A 17,838-nucleotide genomic window follows, 5' to 3' on the forward strand; every position below is an offset into this window, starting at 1 on the left:
TATAGCAGTCTAATGGAGTGGATGGCTACTAGGTGAATAAGCAGGATAGCTTTGGCAGAATAGCAGGGGTTATAGTTGGGGTTGCCACCTTTTCTGGTAAAAAAATACTGGCCTTCCTATATATTTGTAACCCTCCATAGCTGGTTGGTAGGTAACAGCTTACAGCTTCTGCCCTTACAGGGATAAGAGCAAGGGGTTTGCACAAATTCCCTACATTTTTATTTTTTTCCCCTATTAATAACATTGGGATAAACCATCATTTTTACCGGCCAGGCCGTTAAAATACCGGCCAGGTTGCAACCCTAGTTATATAGTTAATAAAGTACCCCCTCTTGTAAATTATAAGGATATTATAAGTTACCAAGGAGTTTCATGACCATATAAAAACTCGAGGCCGAAGGCCGAGTGTTTTTATACAGGTCATGGAACTCTGAGGTTACTTCTAATATCCTCATATTTTGCAACTGGGGGTAATTTATTTATTATAATACACAAATTTCAGCGAGTCATGTGACAGAAATGACATCAGAACTCACCGTTTATAACTGATGACATCAGAACTCACCGTTTATAAGGATATAATTTACAGGATATTCATAGCTTTTGTGTATTATAGTGTGGTACACACTTCTCTTTCAATGTCCCAACATACCCACAGCCTGAAAGACATAAAAGAGTCTGTTTTTCTTTTTGTATGACATGAGTCTATGTTGGCAAAAGAGACCTATTTTTATAGCACCTATAGGCTTTTATTGTTGCTGTTAGATAATATCACTTTATCATAATTATTATCCTTATAACATGCATAGTCCAAATAACACTGCTTGCTACCGATAATATATTGATTACCAGGCTTTGTTTTTACTTTGTTTTCATTTTACACACTGCCATATGTCAGCTACATGGAGTTGGTCAGAAGAGGTGCAGGGGAGGGGACATGATAAAAAAAGCCACGAGGAAGTTGGTGGTACTCAGATTAACAAAAATAAACTCAATCCTCCCCCCATTTCTGAGTCACACAATAACATGAGAGACAACAAAAAGGGCTGTAGGCAATGCAGAATGGGCCACTTCCAGAGCTATAGGGGTGTGAATAGGAGACATTGCACAAGGCATTAGTGATGGGCAAATTCGCGAAACGGCAGCACATCCGTTTTTTTTGCCGAAAATGTGCCGGCGTCCAATTTTTTTTGACGCCAGCGGATTTTCACTGCCTTTTGCGAATTTATTCGCCGGCGGCGAATTGCGCAAATTTGCTGCGAATTCGCACCTGGCGAATAAATTCACCCATCACTACAGGGCATCTCCAATTACAAAATACCATACCATAAGGGGCTTCTTGCCCTTAAAATATAATCTTGATGTGTTTGCCAAGCTTGCATGGAAAATCCCAGGCTATTATTAAAGGAAAACTAAACCCCTAGAATAAATACTTAACCAACAGATAGTTTACATCATATTACGTGGCCTATTAAAGGATCTTAAAGGGATACATGTTTTTTTCAAAATGCATCAGTTAAAAGTGCTGCTCCAGCAGAATTCTGCACTGAAATCCAATTCTCAAAAAAGCAAACAGATTTTTTTTATATTGAATTTTGAAATCTGACATGGGGCTAGACATATTGTCAGTTTCCCAGCTGCCCCAGTCATGTGACTTGTGCCAGCACTTTAGGATGGAACTACTTTCTGGCAAGCTATTTCTCCTACTTAATGTAACTGAATCAGTCTCAGTGGGACCTAGATTTTACTATTGAGTGTTGTTCTTATATCTAACAGGGAGCTGTTATCTTGTGTTAAGGTGGGCATACATGGGCAGATAAAGCTGCCGATATTGGTCGTTTGGACCAATTTGACAGCTTATCTGACCAAGTATGGGGGCTTCCGACGGGTCTTCCTGATCGATATGTGGCCACGATATTGATCGGGAAGGTTTGATTTTTAACCGACCGACCCGTCGGAGCCCCTTGGCGTATTGTAATTTGATCGTTCGCATTACCCCCGATATAGCCATGCCATTAGTGGTATATCGGGGAAAGATCCGCTCGTTTGGCGATGTCGCCAAACGAGCGGATCTTTGAGTCTATGGCCAGCTTTAGGGAGATGCTATCTGGTTACCTTCCCATTGTTCTTTTGTTAGGCTGCTGGGGAGGAAAGGGGGGGGGTGATATCACTCCAACTTGCAGTACAGCAGTAAAGAGTGACTAAAGTTTATCAGAGCACAAGTCACATGACTGGGGGCAGCTGGGAAACTGACAATATGTCTAGCCCCATGTCAGATTTCAAAATTGAATATAAAAAAATCTGTTGAAAATTCAGTGCAGAATTCTCCTGGAGTAGCACTATTAACTGATGTGTTTTGAAAAAAACATGTTTTCCCATGACAGTATCCCTTTAACAAACTAGAATATATATAATATATATTTAAGTAAATTTTTTGTTTTTACATATTTAACCATGAGCCCCCATTTTATGATGATCTAAGTGCTGCCCTAGAGATCACCTGACCAGAAATACTACAGCTCTATCTGTAACAGGACAGAAATGTGTCCATTAATTGGCTCATGTGACCTAACATGTATGTGTGTGTGCCCTTGGTTTGCTTGTGTAAACCGTGAATCATATGGTCCCAGGGGGGGTGGCCCTTAGCACTTAAAATGGCAATTTCTATTTAGAATTACCCAATGGCACATACTACTAGCAAAGAATTTTTTTATGAAAAAGGTTTATTTAGACAAAGAACGGTTTTACATATGGGCTGTTTTATGAAATATATCTTGATAGAGACCAACATTGGTTGGAGGTATAGATTTCCTTTTATGTAGCAGGAAAGTGTTTAATTGTTACATTGATTATACCTGTTGCAGAGCAGGAGATATTCCTCCTTAGGTCACTGAACTACCTTTACTCTACAACTGAGTTATAATTCTACAATCTAGAGTCAATCATTATGAATACTTTCTTTGTAATTGAATTATAGTACCTTTACAAGCATTATTATTTCAAAAGTAAATGCCATTGACTTTACTTTAGGATAATCATGAACAACCTGTAAAATGTATCCTAATAATGGGAATTAGTCATGTTATCGGTTATAAATGGTGCTTAGTGATGACACCATAAGTCACATGACTCATTACATATTGTATGAATTTATCTAAGATAATGTACCACCTGTTGTAAAATATGAGCATATAAAAAGGCACCTCAGAGTTCCATGCCCTGTATAAAGCATTTGATCTGCAGTCTTGTTCTTTTTTTCTATGCTCATGGATCTCTATGAATAAATATACTGGGATATACTACAAAAACATGATATTACAGTTGTTAGAGGAGGTATAATCAGGTATACCCACGTCTGACCTGGTGACCCACACTTGGACCTGCAACCCTATCTATCTTGCAACAGATTTATCCATAATGTGACCTCTTACCCATTGACTGCTCAGCTGACACACCACTGTAGTAGCAATACAATAAAACAGAATACTGTATATCATGTCCTGAAAATTGTTCCTCTGGCTCCATCTTTGATACCCTAAACTGCCTACAGTTTACCTGTTGTTCCAAACTGAAGGGCACAGACTTGGCACAGACTTAAGAAAGGTAGGGTCACTGGGGAGTGCCAAGTTGTCAGGCACTGTCAGCCATTCTAGTCACTTACCATACCCCTCTATCGCACCAAAAAGACTGCTCCAAGCTTACCCTCCAAGCTCTGTCCACAGCGCCCCCACCGCCAAAGTACATTCAGTGCCAAAAGAATGGACGGCACTCCATTCGAGGAGGAAACAAGTTTTATTGCAGGCTCATGCAGGGATTAAAAGGCCCTACGCATTTCGGGATACAATCCCTTAATCATAGTCACTTACCATACCAGTTTAAAAACCAGCCCACAGTACATTACAAACATTGCTCAACTATTTTCTTCTTGGACCTCTTAAAGCTGTGCACAGGTGCAGTGCAGAAATCTGCAAAAAAGGTCTGTACTAAACATAGGCTTGGCCAGGGTAAAGTAGAGGGTATCTGGGACATGGAAGCCAGTGGATAGAAAAGCAAAAAGAAGGACCGCACTAGCTCACCGCTCTCCCCTCCGATCAGGTGCACAATCAGACAGTGACCCCACTGTATATACGACAAGACATTCAACGGCAGACGGCACTTCTGAAAAAAGAGGGTTTATTGGAAATCCTGCTGGAAAAAACCTAACGCGTTTCGGGAGTTATCCCTTAATCATGGGTTTCAGAAGTGCCGTCTGCCGTTGAATGTCTTTGTCATGGAAGCCAGTGGCTGCCCATAAAGTACCATAGGGTTCAGCTCTGAGACTTGACATATTTATGATTTATTGGTTTCCTCAACCTAGCTTTTTTTAACTACTATAAGCAAGTATGGTTGAGGAAATCACTAATAAATAGCTCACATAATAAATGAGCTCACATAAGCCTTCTCATTTGTCTGGCTCTGGAGCTACTGCTCTGGCCCAGTGCAGGCACATAGAATGGATTTTGGTGCTGAAACACGTGAGTATGCATTCTGGTACAAAAATCTGCTCAGTTTACATTCAGATTTGCAAAATTCTGCTCTGTTTGTTCTCTTGTATCCAAAACAATCAATAAAAGATTTTTTGGATTGTGACCATATCCTTAAATATTACCTAAAGCTCAGTTAGGGCCTCATTTAGTGATTTTTTTTTTTTGCATGAGTTACCCACATTTCATAAGTAACTGGCCACTGCAACTATACCTGGCTCACCACCCTTTTTTATCGCACGGCGCACATTTTTTATAACGTTCTGCAAACCTTTTCGTGTCTGCAAAACTCACAAATTCTAGGCTCATCGCTACATATAAATTAACCTGTACATGTACCTCACTACCTGCCACCCGTACACATGGGACACTGGTGACACCCACTCCTATAGGGGGATTAGCCAACTATAGGTCCAGCGAGGGCACAGACGGCAATTGTATTTTATTTTATTTTAAATATGTAATTGCCAAGGAGGTTCTAGACAGTGGACTATTTTAATAGCAGGGATCCCATCATAACTGGTGAATGAGCAGATCATGCTGCAGTGTATGCAGAATTGTAATCTATGTTTTTCCTCCATATGCTGGGGCACTTTTTTATACTATCAAGTTAATCTTTGTTCAAAAATCATAAAGCCAGTTTTATGTTTTTAGTCTACTTAGTTTATGAATTTATCACTACCTAGAAGGCTTTTGCCATTTCCTCCATAAGATGGGCTGACCTGCAACCTACAGAATAGATGTTGTTACAAGGAAACTTTAACCTATACACCAGGGAAATCCTGTTGTAAAACTTTAAGTGATTAATAAAAAAAGTCCCAACATTATAGTGTTTCTGCCTTTAATCTACACACCAGCATTACTATCAAATACACTAAACCTGCTCAAGCCTAAAGGTCTCATTTTCAAAAATCCTGGACCCAATACTGCTCATGCATTGAAGCTATATATAGTATAACCCATACATTTTCCCAGCAACTTGTGGTGGGTACCAATGCATCCGTTTAGGGGGAGGTGATAAATTGCATGCATTAATAGGAGCTAACCTTGTCAGGACCACCAGCCTAGACTTAGCAATAATTCAAAGGAACCCCTAGAGGGTTGAGCCCATAGATCCAAGGGACTTACACATGGATGCTAATGGTGTAAATAATACCACACTCCAGAAATGATGCAATACTCACTACCAGAGTCATAATAACTATCACATATTATGGCATTCATATTCCAGGTGTTTTCTTGATGACACAAGACAGAGTATGCAAATAAATTGAATAATATCTCCCCCTATCACTTGAGAAGTGTCAGACCTGGACTGGCAATCTGTGGATTCTGGCAAATGCCAGAGGGGCTGCTTAAAGATGCCATAGACACTCACTATTTAGTGGGCCTGCAAGGATCTCTTAGGGCCTCTGTGTGCCTAAAATGCCAGGGCCTGTTATGAATTTCAGTCCAGACCAGAGAAGTGTGCAATTCACTAAGATGACGTGCTAGGTAGCTGCGTAAGGAGTTAAGGAAACATAGATGAGCTACCCTCTAAAGCAGTTTGTTTTCCCTCAATGTCAAGCCACCCTTGGACATCTAAACTTTGATCAGACAACCTCTAAACTCATAACAAGGTTACAGACAGTGTCGGACTGGCCCACTAGATACCAGGAAAACTCCATAGTGGGCCCAGGTGTCAGTGGGCCCTCCTGCTTCTAAACATTTGGCCTATTTCATAATCATTGCCTATTTCTATTGGAAAAAATGCTAAATAGATGGAATAATAGATTATAATATGTAAAGAAAAGAGTCTAGGAGAGGTTGAGTGAGGAGAGGAAGAATAATAGTACTGAGAGTGGGCCCCTGGTCTAAGGTTTTTGGGTGGGCCCCTGGTGTCCCAGTCCGACACTGGTTACAGATATAAGACAATATTTTGTTTTCTCAGTCATTTACCTGTACCAAGAATATCTAGAACAGCAAATAAGTTTTCACCCCAAATATCACCCTAAATGAGCTGCAAGCCAGGCTTTCAGATTTATCTAATATAATACATAGGCATGATCCCCAAAGAATATGCAAAATAATCTTCACCACGCCTCCCCCCCCCCGCCACTGCTCTACAGAAGAAGTAAAGCCTAGAATTGCTGTATTCTTTACAAGCCCAAAGGTTCAGCAGCCTTATAACAGTAAAGATAAGTTTCTAAGACTATTTTTTTCAAGCCAGTGGCTCAACACAGGCTCATTGTTCTGTGAGCTGCTAAGAAACTAAGCTTAGGGTTCATCAAAAATGATCAAGACATTGAGAAAGTAGGATTGCTTCTGCATACGTAATAGCTGCAAGATTGCAGGGTTGACTAATAACTACTTCTGATGTAGAATGTATTCTTTCTATGTTGCCATGATACAACTAATCAGCCTGGTATTTTATATTGTATTCATACTGCATATAGTGAGTCAATCTTGAAGGCCATGTAACTGAGATCAGCACAGAGCATGTGCAGTGAATCAGCAGAAGAGAAGATATTGAGCTACTGGGAAATCCTCAGATACAGAGATTACGGTTAAAGGGCTGTGTTGACTTAGGGCTGGTACAGAACCACCCTCATATTGTGAAACATGTCTAGACTAATTTTTGATGATCTTTAGTTCTCCTTTAAGATTTTTACCAAATAAATAAAGTGAATCAGCTCTGCGACCCAGAATTTGGCATTGGACCTCTTCTTTATCATTATTTTCTATTGTAAGCACAATGTACAATGAATCTTCTGACTGCACTGAAGATTCTCTACTCATTCTCTGAATACAACTTCTTGCACCTATACAAGAAACAACACTGTAGAAAGATTTTTAAAACGTGTCAACATGTATCACACATGCAAGATTTAGCATCTAAAAACATGAAATCATGCTAAGTCAATATTCCACTGTAGAATGTACGCTTATTTGAAGGGAGGCCAGGTATGAACCTCTTTGACATTAGTGCCCCAAGTCTAAAGCACTCTCCGTTATGCCCAAAAAACAGCTTTAATGCAAAAATCACTTAGCCTTAACCAACCAGTACATTATGGTAGACTCCACAAATAGTTATTAGTTCAAGTATGCAATGGAGGAAAGTTATATATAGTTATATATGCTCCTTTTGATTTGGACAAACTGAAGTAGTGAGAGGGCGGTGCAGCATGGTCTCCCATAGGCTATCCCAGAAATCAGCAATAGTTAAAGGAAGTCCTTCATCATCAGACCAGCACAAAGTGAAGCCCTTGGAATATCTATGGCCTGGCTACTGTATCAGGGGAACACCCAACTACCATGTACTCATTGTTTTTCACTTTGCAACTTATCAGAAAGAAACACCATCCAGTAAATCAGGAATCATAATAATCTACAGTTGGACCTTGGTCCTTACCCATGATCATATCACGCGTTTGGATATAAGTTCATCCTTTAGGTGTCATGTCTGTATAAATAAGTTTGTTTGGAGCAAGGTCCCTGCTTATTATCACTGTCTTTGTGCTGATATTTATACTTTCTGCTGTTCTCATAAACAAAAACGTACAAGTTATAATAAGAATTTACTCAGGATGAAGCAGAGAAAGTTCAACGAGAACAGGAAACCAGGTCTGTCTGCAATGGACAACATGTGATATAACAAAGACCGGTTATTATCACACACACTAACTTTTTCTATCATACAGCAGTAATGGGGGTTCACGTAATACAGTTCTTGTCTACTTGGCTCATGTTTAATAACCCTTTTTCCAATAACCACAGCATCAATTATGCAAAGTATCCTCCAAATTATAGAAAGATCCCTTATCTGGAAAACCCCAGGTCCTGATCATTCTACATAATAGATCCTCTACTGGAGTCTACTTGTATCAGCTCTGTTGCCAGCACAATGCCTTTAGTCAGTCTGCACCAGATTTACACAAGAATATTCCATGTATTTGTCAACCTTTCAGTAAAGAAGTGTTTTGATATTTCCATTTCAAAATAGGCCCTGACATTTCGAGTGCGCAAAGGCCCAAACAGCCTCCTGCCCAATATAAAGCACTGGTCTATGGAAGCCCTTTTTGGCATTTGCAGTTCCATATTGCTACTTCAATAGATAATGAGCAAAAATCAATTGCCCATCCTCAGGGCCGGATTTACATAGCGGACGCCCCTAGGCCCACTGCCATTTGTCGCCCCTGTCCCCTCCCCTTTATTCGTGCAAATTTTCATGGAGATTGTATCTCCTGTGCATCCCCAGTGTTTTTGAACCAATGTGGGTGTAGTTGGGCAGCATGCCGCCCCCCTAAAATCCTGCCGCCCTAGGTGGCCTTCCCACAAATCCAGGCCTGCCCATCCTTTAGAATTTCTATTAGGCTGTGTTTTTGTCTGAAGCTCCCACTAGCTGCTGGGCCTTCTGTCACTGTACATTTATGAACACAAATGCAACTGCCATTTTGGACACAAATCATCATAGTTTTTTCTTCATAATGCTGGTGTGTGCGGTCAAAACAGTGTTTGCATTCGATTCACTGGGCAGTGAAGTGTAGTGTGTAGGGTTGCCACCTTTTCTGGAAAAAAATACCCGCCTTCCTATATTTTTATGTTTTTCCCCCTATAAATAATATTGGCATCAAGCAACATTTTTACTGGCCAGATGACAACCCTAGTAGTGTGCTTATGGCACCTATGAAGCACTATGGGAATGCTGGATGTTCCCCAGCGTTAATAGTTGCAATTGCTCCCCATGCATCAGAAGAGGCAGCATGGACTCATCATTGGCAAACATGTGAAAGTGCATGTGTTTGGACGCAAGTACCTCAAAGAATTAAGTAATTGCTCTCCACTATAAACCAAATAATCAGAAAAGTTGATACAGAAATGAATGCAAAAGTATGGAATATACTGTATAAGACATCTGTAGTGGCATGCAGATTTACAAGGTAGACAGAGACAATGTGGGGGCCGGACAGTGATGTTAGGCGACGGAGTGGTGATGTTAAGGGGCAGGTCAGTGACATCAGGGAGTAACATAGTAACATAGTAGTAACATAGTAAGTTAGGTTGAAAAAAGATACTTGTCGATCAAAACCTGCCTAACTGCTAGATGACCCGGGGAAGGCAAAATGGCTATAACGGTTGGTTACCATCTCATTTACTTCAGAGTACTGTTCAGATTTCCAAAAACTGGCCTACTTGGAGTGGGGGATTCAGAGCCAACCGGCCTGCTGCCTCAAGGGTTCACACACCCATGCCTCCAAACCAGGGCAGAAACCCCCTATGTTTCTGAGCCTCACACCCCAGCCACAACAGCCCAGACTTGTTGCAACTGCCAGAGGAAAGGTAAGGGTGCAGCTCCCAGGGCAGGGAGCAGCAGTGTCAGACTGGCCCACCGGGATACCAGGAAAACTCCCGGTGGGCCCAGGTGTCAGTGGGCCCTCACGCTGCTAAACATTTGGCCTTTTTCATGGCGATTTCCTATTTCTACAAGAACAAAGAGGCTAAATAGATGGAATAATAGATTATAGTATGTAAAGAAATGAAACTAGGAGAATAGTGAGAAGAGGAAGAATAACAGTACTGAGAGTGGGCCCCTGGTCTATGGTTTTTGGGTGAGCCGCTGGAGTCCCAGTCCAACACTGGGGAGCAGGTCTGGGTCAGTGAGGTCCACCAGGGTTTTTATCTGTCTTCACCTGTCTAGTCTGGCCCTGCCAAGGCTGCAGTCAGGAACACCTAAATTTTTCCCTTTGATACTTGTGAAGTTGTCCATACATGGGCTCCTCTAGATGGCAGCTTATTGGCCCCTGACTAGAGCTCTCGGGACTGCCTGCCTAATGATATACAGCTGAAATCAGGTTTAAAAATCCCATCAGGTGAGAACTGCATCAATACATCAATATGGTTCTCACTGTATCTAGTTTCTCTTTTTGACAATAGTACTTTTCACTTGATGCTATATTATATAAATCGTCATACTAAAAAGTGATGAGTACAATAATGATTGCCCCTCGCCCCAAATATTACATTAGTGGCTTTTATTTTGTGACCACAATTATATCATGTAAACTTAAATTTGAGAGTTCCTTTAGAAAAGATGACCCATGGCTAATCTCTATAATTATACACACAGTAATGAATTGTATTTATCTGGCTAGAGAGGAAATGTCAAATAGGTTTATTGGTTTATGTTTATTAGGAATGCACAAACTCACAATTCAGTGATAAATGCATTTTTTCTGGTAAAGTTAATACAATTATCTGAATCAACCCATTATAGAAATTATAAATCCACACACATGACTTCCCAAATCACAGTAATATATCCAATTAGGCATCTGTAGAGCTCAGCCTGTCGCTAACTATCAGTGACATGAGTTGATCTATAATACTGTTCCTCATAAGCTATGGTCTAACTGACAAAACAACAGGAGATGAACATGGTACTGAATCATGAATTAAATGTTTGAGTTTTGTGTTACTCATGTCATATTCATGTGCACTATAAATACATTTCACCAGTGCCAGAGTGGACACACCAGTGGGAAACCACGACAATGTGCATTGGGTCATTTCGGCACATAGTTCTGATTTGTCAGCAAAATCTTGTTGATTTCCAGAAACCCTTTTTTCCACTGCTTGCCCAGTGTTGGCCAAGCGGATCCTTTTCCATCCACTCCTTGCTGTAAGTGCATGGATGGACACCACATCAGCTTGTTTGCATACATGTGCAATATGTGCATCTCCCCATTGTACTACCACACCATTACTAACTGGCTGGCAAATTTAGTGCTAGGCAGAGACCAACTTACACAGAGGAGCTGTTATTGAGTTTATTGGATTTGAACAATTAAACTTTAATAACTCATCTTATGCATTTGCCTACTCCCTTTTCTCAATATGGTTGCCCCCTAGGCAGGTAACTCTGCTATTTACCCCTAATTCTGTCCCTGTCCTCCTTTGCTGCTCTGAGAATTCCTTTAAAGTGTCAAATGTTTGTCAGGTAATTCTTCTCCGGAGAACACTGCAATGCAGTTGACAATATGCATAAGATCATCCTGTGTGCCAATGCCCTAATGATAAAGACAGTGGTCCTAAACTGTGGGTTTGCTCCCCCAGGGGTGCCCAAAGCAATGGAAAGCTTTTTATGTCAAAACTGAACCCCAATATGTCTTACCTATGTGCTGCTAGTATCTAAAATATATTTGCATCCAGAAAAAAGTATTAGAACATTTAGCTAGTAATGATATAAAAAAGAAAGCAGGGCTGCAATACTTGAAAACATATATCATTTTATACACACTGCAGTGGTAGAGGAACCAGAATGTTGCAATTCTTGCGCTAAGGTAGGTGTAACTGTAATTTCAATTATAGAAGTATGGGAGCAGCAGTGGCGGTACTACCTGGGGAGCAGGGGGTGTTATTACACCCGCGGGTGGTATGATTGGGCCCGCCGGTGGTTGGCACGCCCGTGTATCCGCCAAAAAGTTCGCTTCTGGAGGAGGTTGGGTGGCCCTGGCTGCACGCCCTGCACCCGAGCCCGACGAAACTTAGCTACGTTACTGGGGAGCAGAGAGTTGTGCTTTATTACTATGTGAAATGCCCAGATTTGAAAAGCCCTATCTACTGGGCTGAGTTTATTGAAGTACGCAGGGGCTGAGTACAGAAAATGTTGTTCACCATCCAGGTTCATGTCGTGTGGGATACTTGTGTTTGGCCTCTTTGGACTCCATTGCTCAGAAGAGGGTGGAGAAGAAAGATTAGTCTGCTGGCATGGGGTCAGGTGGATGGTCCCTGGGATAGAGACCAATGGAGCAACACTGAGAGGGCCTTGCACAGGTCTGGACCGGGAGTAAAAATAGGCCCTGGCATGTACAAGTCCACAGAGCCCCAAATAGTCCTACACCAGCCTATAAATAGCGACTATCTATGGGACATTACAGCAGCCCCTCTGCCATTTGCCAGAACCCACAGATTGCCAGTTCAGGCCTGGCCTTGCATTTTGGTGCTGGACAGCAGTTGAGTGGATGCCGTTGAGTGACTGTACCTACTAACCTGCCTGTTTCTGTAACACATTAAATGTGTTTTATGTAAATAAATCATCAGAATTAACTTGCTGAGAGAACATGTTGACAGATTTAATTGCAGCAATATGTTTTTAAGAATGACTGATGCCCAAGTTATTTTGAAGCAGAGTGTGTGTGTGAGCATGGAAGTATCAGTGAGAACATTTCCTACATCACTACAGCAAGTGCCACGTCATTTCATAACACCTGATGTACTCACATTATTTTTTTTACTAGATTGTACAATTGGGTGTTCCCAAATAATAACATGTTGATGTTGCTGGAATTTCTGTCGTAGGTGTTGCGTGTATATAGTGCTTCTGTTTGCTAATGATGTGCCCATGTTTTATTGATCCTAAATGTGCTGTTACACAATGAGATGAATTGCTTCTGACTGTAGCCTGCTCGAAATAGATGTCACAGGGTCATATATGGGCATAATAATTGAATAGTCCCATAGAAAATAATAACCCTATAACTGGCAAGCCACAAGGAACAGCTACCAATCTGTTTTGGTGACATCAGCCTTTAAGGGCAAGGGCAGGTGTTGTGGCTACTGTGTTATAAAGTCAATGGTAGTGCCACACTTACACTATACCGCGTGTTGAAGCGCTGGGTGTTCCTCTCTGCAGTGGATAGCCAAGCGACGTTTCAGGCTATTCCAGCCATTTATCAAGCTTGATAAAAGGACTGGAATAGCCCGAAACGTCGCTTGGCTAGTGGCATGAATAAATACTTGATTCACTTATCGGAGTGCTGCTAGATGCTATTGCTATACTGGTGACTACTATGTTGTTCTTCATTAGAGCTGGGTCAAGGAGTTTTGGAAGCTAAGGCAAGGGTGGCAATATGTGCACCCCTCCATTAAACTACCACACTATTACCAACTGCCTAGCCAGGCAGAGACAAACTTACACAGAAGAGATGTTACTGATACTTCTTTGGATTTGGACAATTACATTTCAATAACCCCCTCCCTTTTTTCAATATGGTTGTGCCCTAGGCAGGTGCCTCTGCTGTCTACTCCTAGTTCTGGCCCTGTCCTTCACTGTTGCTCTGAGAATTGCTAGAAAGTGTGAGATGTTTGTCAGATATTTTTTTGCAATAAGGCACTTCTTATTATTATTATTGTCTTTAGGTTGGGAGGCTGTCTGAATGGTAATGTACTCACCCTTCCACTTTACAGAACTGCAGAATATATTAGGGCTTTATAAAGATTTGTTAATAATAACAGTACTAATAATATCGGCAGTAATATATGATTTTAGGTCCATTATTGGGGCAAACTTTGAAATTGAAAGTACTTGTACTTTCATTTTGCAACTTCCTGGTTCTTCCAAACAACTACAGAAGAAGGAGGAAAACTAACTCTCCTGATTACATAGGGAGAGTGTGAGAGGGTTGACACTTTTTCTGGAAATAAAAACCATCCTCCTTATATTTTAAATGTTTTTCCCTGTTATTAACATTGGCATGGAATACTATTTTTACTGGCCAGGATGGTAAATTACAGGATAGGTGCCAACCCTAGAGGGGGAAGTAGTAAGGTTAGCAACACAACAATAATCCCATAGTTATTTATAACAGGATATATGAAAATGGATGGCCCAGGAAAAGGGAGGCTGTGTAAGAACAGAAAGCTGTTATATTTCACTATTGAGTCTCCCTCCACTTGTTTTTGCAAATGTTGTAAAGTGTACACTGATAGAATGGGACATGAAATACTGGTAACCTCAACTTACACCATTGTCTTATCTTTCCTTATATATTATGTTGATGCACAGTGTAATATCACCTACTCTTTGGCCAAGGGCTCTACTCTAAGGTTACAGCCCACAACAAAAGCTCTGTCTCTCTTCCTCTAGAAAAACTCCGGTAATGAATGTAGTTTCATAGTCATTTTCCAGCACATCCTGCTATTCAAATTAATTTGTGCTACTTTCCCAGATTGTTCCTCTGATGTCAATCTATTTTGGGGACTCATTGCAGACCTGGAAGTGTGTGTCAGATTAACTCAAATTATATACAAATGTTTTTTTTCAATTTCTGACAGATCCAATGTAAATAAAAGTAGTCAAATATTTTCTGTTTATAGTTGGAATGAGCCATTTCCTCCTCCCGTGCTTCAAATGATTGCACTGCTTCCGTCATTTTGTTATCCTTGAGTTGATGGTATACTATAAACTATTTAAAGGACAGTAATTAAATCACTGATTCGCTGGATCTGGCTATGCTGAATGTATCAGACATGGCTGCTGATAGGATAAAAAAGATAGGGCTTTTATATTGGGTCTCAGAATCAGCAAAAAGCATCATGGTCACTCTGAACCTGCTGTAATATCATTGTGTAGAGCTAACAGAGAAATCTGATTGGCTAGCAGGGGGTGGATGAGGCACCAATGAAATAGTGTAGAGGCGCATACCACAAAGCAGTATTGCTGCAATCCTTTTAGTAGGGACATGCTTTTATGCCCTTTATCAAGTGAATCACTTTTAGTTGACAAAAGTGGAGGCTGGAAATATGAAAAAAAACAATGGTAGTCTGCTGTTTGGTGTTTGACACACGGAAGAGAAGATGTTCCATTCAGAGTTTGACCCAGAGAATAAGCCTGGAGCACCTGTTACCCTGACCAGAGGAAAAGAACTGCCTGAAGTCAGCTAAGCTACTTTTGGGACCTCCAGCCAAGTACAACTGCCTCCTGTGAACATCCCACTCAGTAAGACACAGTTGGAAGGATATTGGCAGATATAAAATGTCTTTACTGTACTGTGAGGATCTTATTATGTGTCTTCAATATAGGAGCAGCTGCACATTTTCATGGGGAAGGTGCTTTTGAGAAGGCAAAATGATCCAAGTATCTAACGGGGTTTGTTGTGTTTACTTAAAAGGAAAGGCATGTTATACTTGGGGGTGTCAAAAGTTAGGCATCCACAAGTGATTGTATTTACTTACCTGAAACCCCGGGCCGGGCTCCTATCAGCAGAAAACTGCACTGGTCCGGGGTTATTCCAGCAAGCACCATGGAGTGATCGTCTTCTTGCTTCTTCTCTCTCTTCTTTTGGCTGCGCATGCACAGTAGAGGGAAACACCAAATTTTAGCAAAAAAGCCGGCTATTTCATTCAACTGCCATGCGTCTACCCCGGAGAAATTTTACAAAGAAGAAGTAGGAAGAGGATCGCTCCGTGGTGCTCGCTGGAATAACCCAGAATAACCCAGTGCAGTTTTCTGCTGATAGGAGCACTGGCCCGGTGTGTCAGGTAAACAGATTCAATCACTTGGGGTGCCTAACTTTTGGCAACCCCAAGTAAAAATGCCTTTCCTTCTCCTTTATTTGCACCTTTTAGTTGCTGCAACTGTTCACCTGGTCAAACATATAAAAATGTATGGTGCAGTGCGTTAAATTCCATTTTTTCACCCATAATGGTGTTTCCCCCATAATTCCAAAGTATTTGTGACAATTGTGCCCAATATTTTGAAAACATCAAAGCAACTGTGTTGTTGCAAATCGGATTTAAACAGTAGTTCACATTTTCAGTTGGGATTGATTCTATGCCGGTGCCCGGAATTAAAAATTGTGTTTTTGTATAAGTCTTTTAGAACAAGTCTGCTGTACTTATTAGCACAAGTCCCTGTTCGAACCCTGGATTCATTCAACATTGAAGGTGGCAGTAGTTCCAGGGTTCCTTTGCATCATCAGACACACTTGTGCATAATCAGTGGCGTAACTACTCTGAGCCGGGCCCCCCTGCAAAAACTCTATTGAAAGGCCTCACACACAGAGCTCCCTACTCGACCCTGCCCTCCCATCCACTCCCCAACTCCTACTCCTTGCCTCCCACCACCCCCTTCTCGCTGTCTGTGTACACCATCACTGGTAAGAGGCGGGGAATTTTTTAGCGCTATAGAGGAAGCAGGTCCGGGCCACCCCTCGTGACTGCGGGTCAGCTTCCTCTATAGTTACGCTGCTGTGTATAATTCAACAGAGGAGGCAGAATGGACACAATAGTGCAATTATAGTTGCATGTGTGGATGGCGTCATGAATACATACTGTATTTGTTTGTGTGTATCCAGTCTGACAATAACAATAGAAATATAGTGGCAAAAGATGTTATTCCTGACTGGCGTCTTTACATGCATTGCCAGTCAGCTGACCGATCATTCCTAAGAATAATTGTATTTCTAAGACTTCCATGTTAATAATATAGTGTCAAATAGAGAATAATGTATTGCTTACTCTTATTTGTAAGACCTATGTTACTGAAGATTATAAAGTATAATTTACTATACTAAAAGGCTATTAGAAGTCACTCAAGTGTTCCATAATCCTATAAAAACATGAGGCTGAAGTTCATTCTTTTCATATTGATTAACCTGGGGATTTACTTGTTGCAGGCAAAGAAAATGTAACTCTTTGCAGTGGGTGGGATACACACCTGAATGCAAGCATTACAAAAATAACACACAGAACTCTCTTTGTCAAGAGTGAACAACCAACACTCATACAAGTCCTTCTTTAGATCTTTGTGTGGGAGCTAAAAAAGGCGAAAAGGCTCTTCACTCAGATTCCATAGCAAGATCAATACTTTAAGGGGCAAATTCATCAAGGGTCGAATATCGAGGGTTAATTAACCCTCGATATTCGACTGGGGAATGAAAATCCTTCGACTTCGAATATCAAAGTCGAAGGATTTTGCGCAAAAACTTTGATCGAACCATCGAAGGAATAATCGTTCGACCAAAGAAACTTAACCAAGCCTATGGGGACCTTCCCCATAGGCTAACATTGAGCTCGGTAGCTTTTAGGTGGCGAACTAGGGGGGACGAAGTTTTTTATTAAAGAGACAGTACTTCGACTATCGAATGGTCGAATAGTCGAACGATTTTTAGTTCGAATCATTCGAGTCGAAGCGTAATCGAAGGTCGAAGTAGCCCATTCGATGGCCAAAGTAGCCAAAAAAACACTTCAAAATTCGAAGCATTTTTTCTTCTATTCCTTCACTCGAACTTAATGAATGGGCCCCTAAATCACTACACAAGAATGAAGAGCTCACCTCCTTTTCTTTTCCCTTGGGACCAGGTGCTTAGCAGTCAATTTCCCACTCTGCCATGGGTTCAAATCATATGCAATGTCCAACAGACCGCAGCACACTGACACGTTGTTTCTGTGAAGTTTTGTGATTTATTGGCTCATTATCAGTAGACAAAAAATGCAACGTTTCGAGTCTCAATAAAGGGTCCTGTGAGAATCGAAAAGTTGCATTTTTTGTCTACTG

Source organism: Xenopus laevis, chromosome 4S (assembly GCF_017654675.1).
Source record: "Xenopus laevis strain J_2021 chromosome 4S, Xenopus_laevis_v10.1, whole genome shotgun sequence".
NCBI classification, from domain to species: Eukaryota; Metazoa; Chordata; class Amphibia; order Anura; family Pipidae; genus Xenopus; species Xenopus laevis.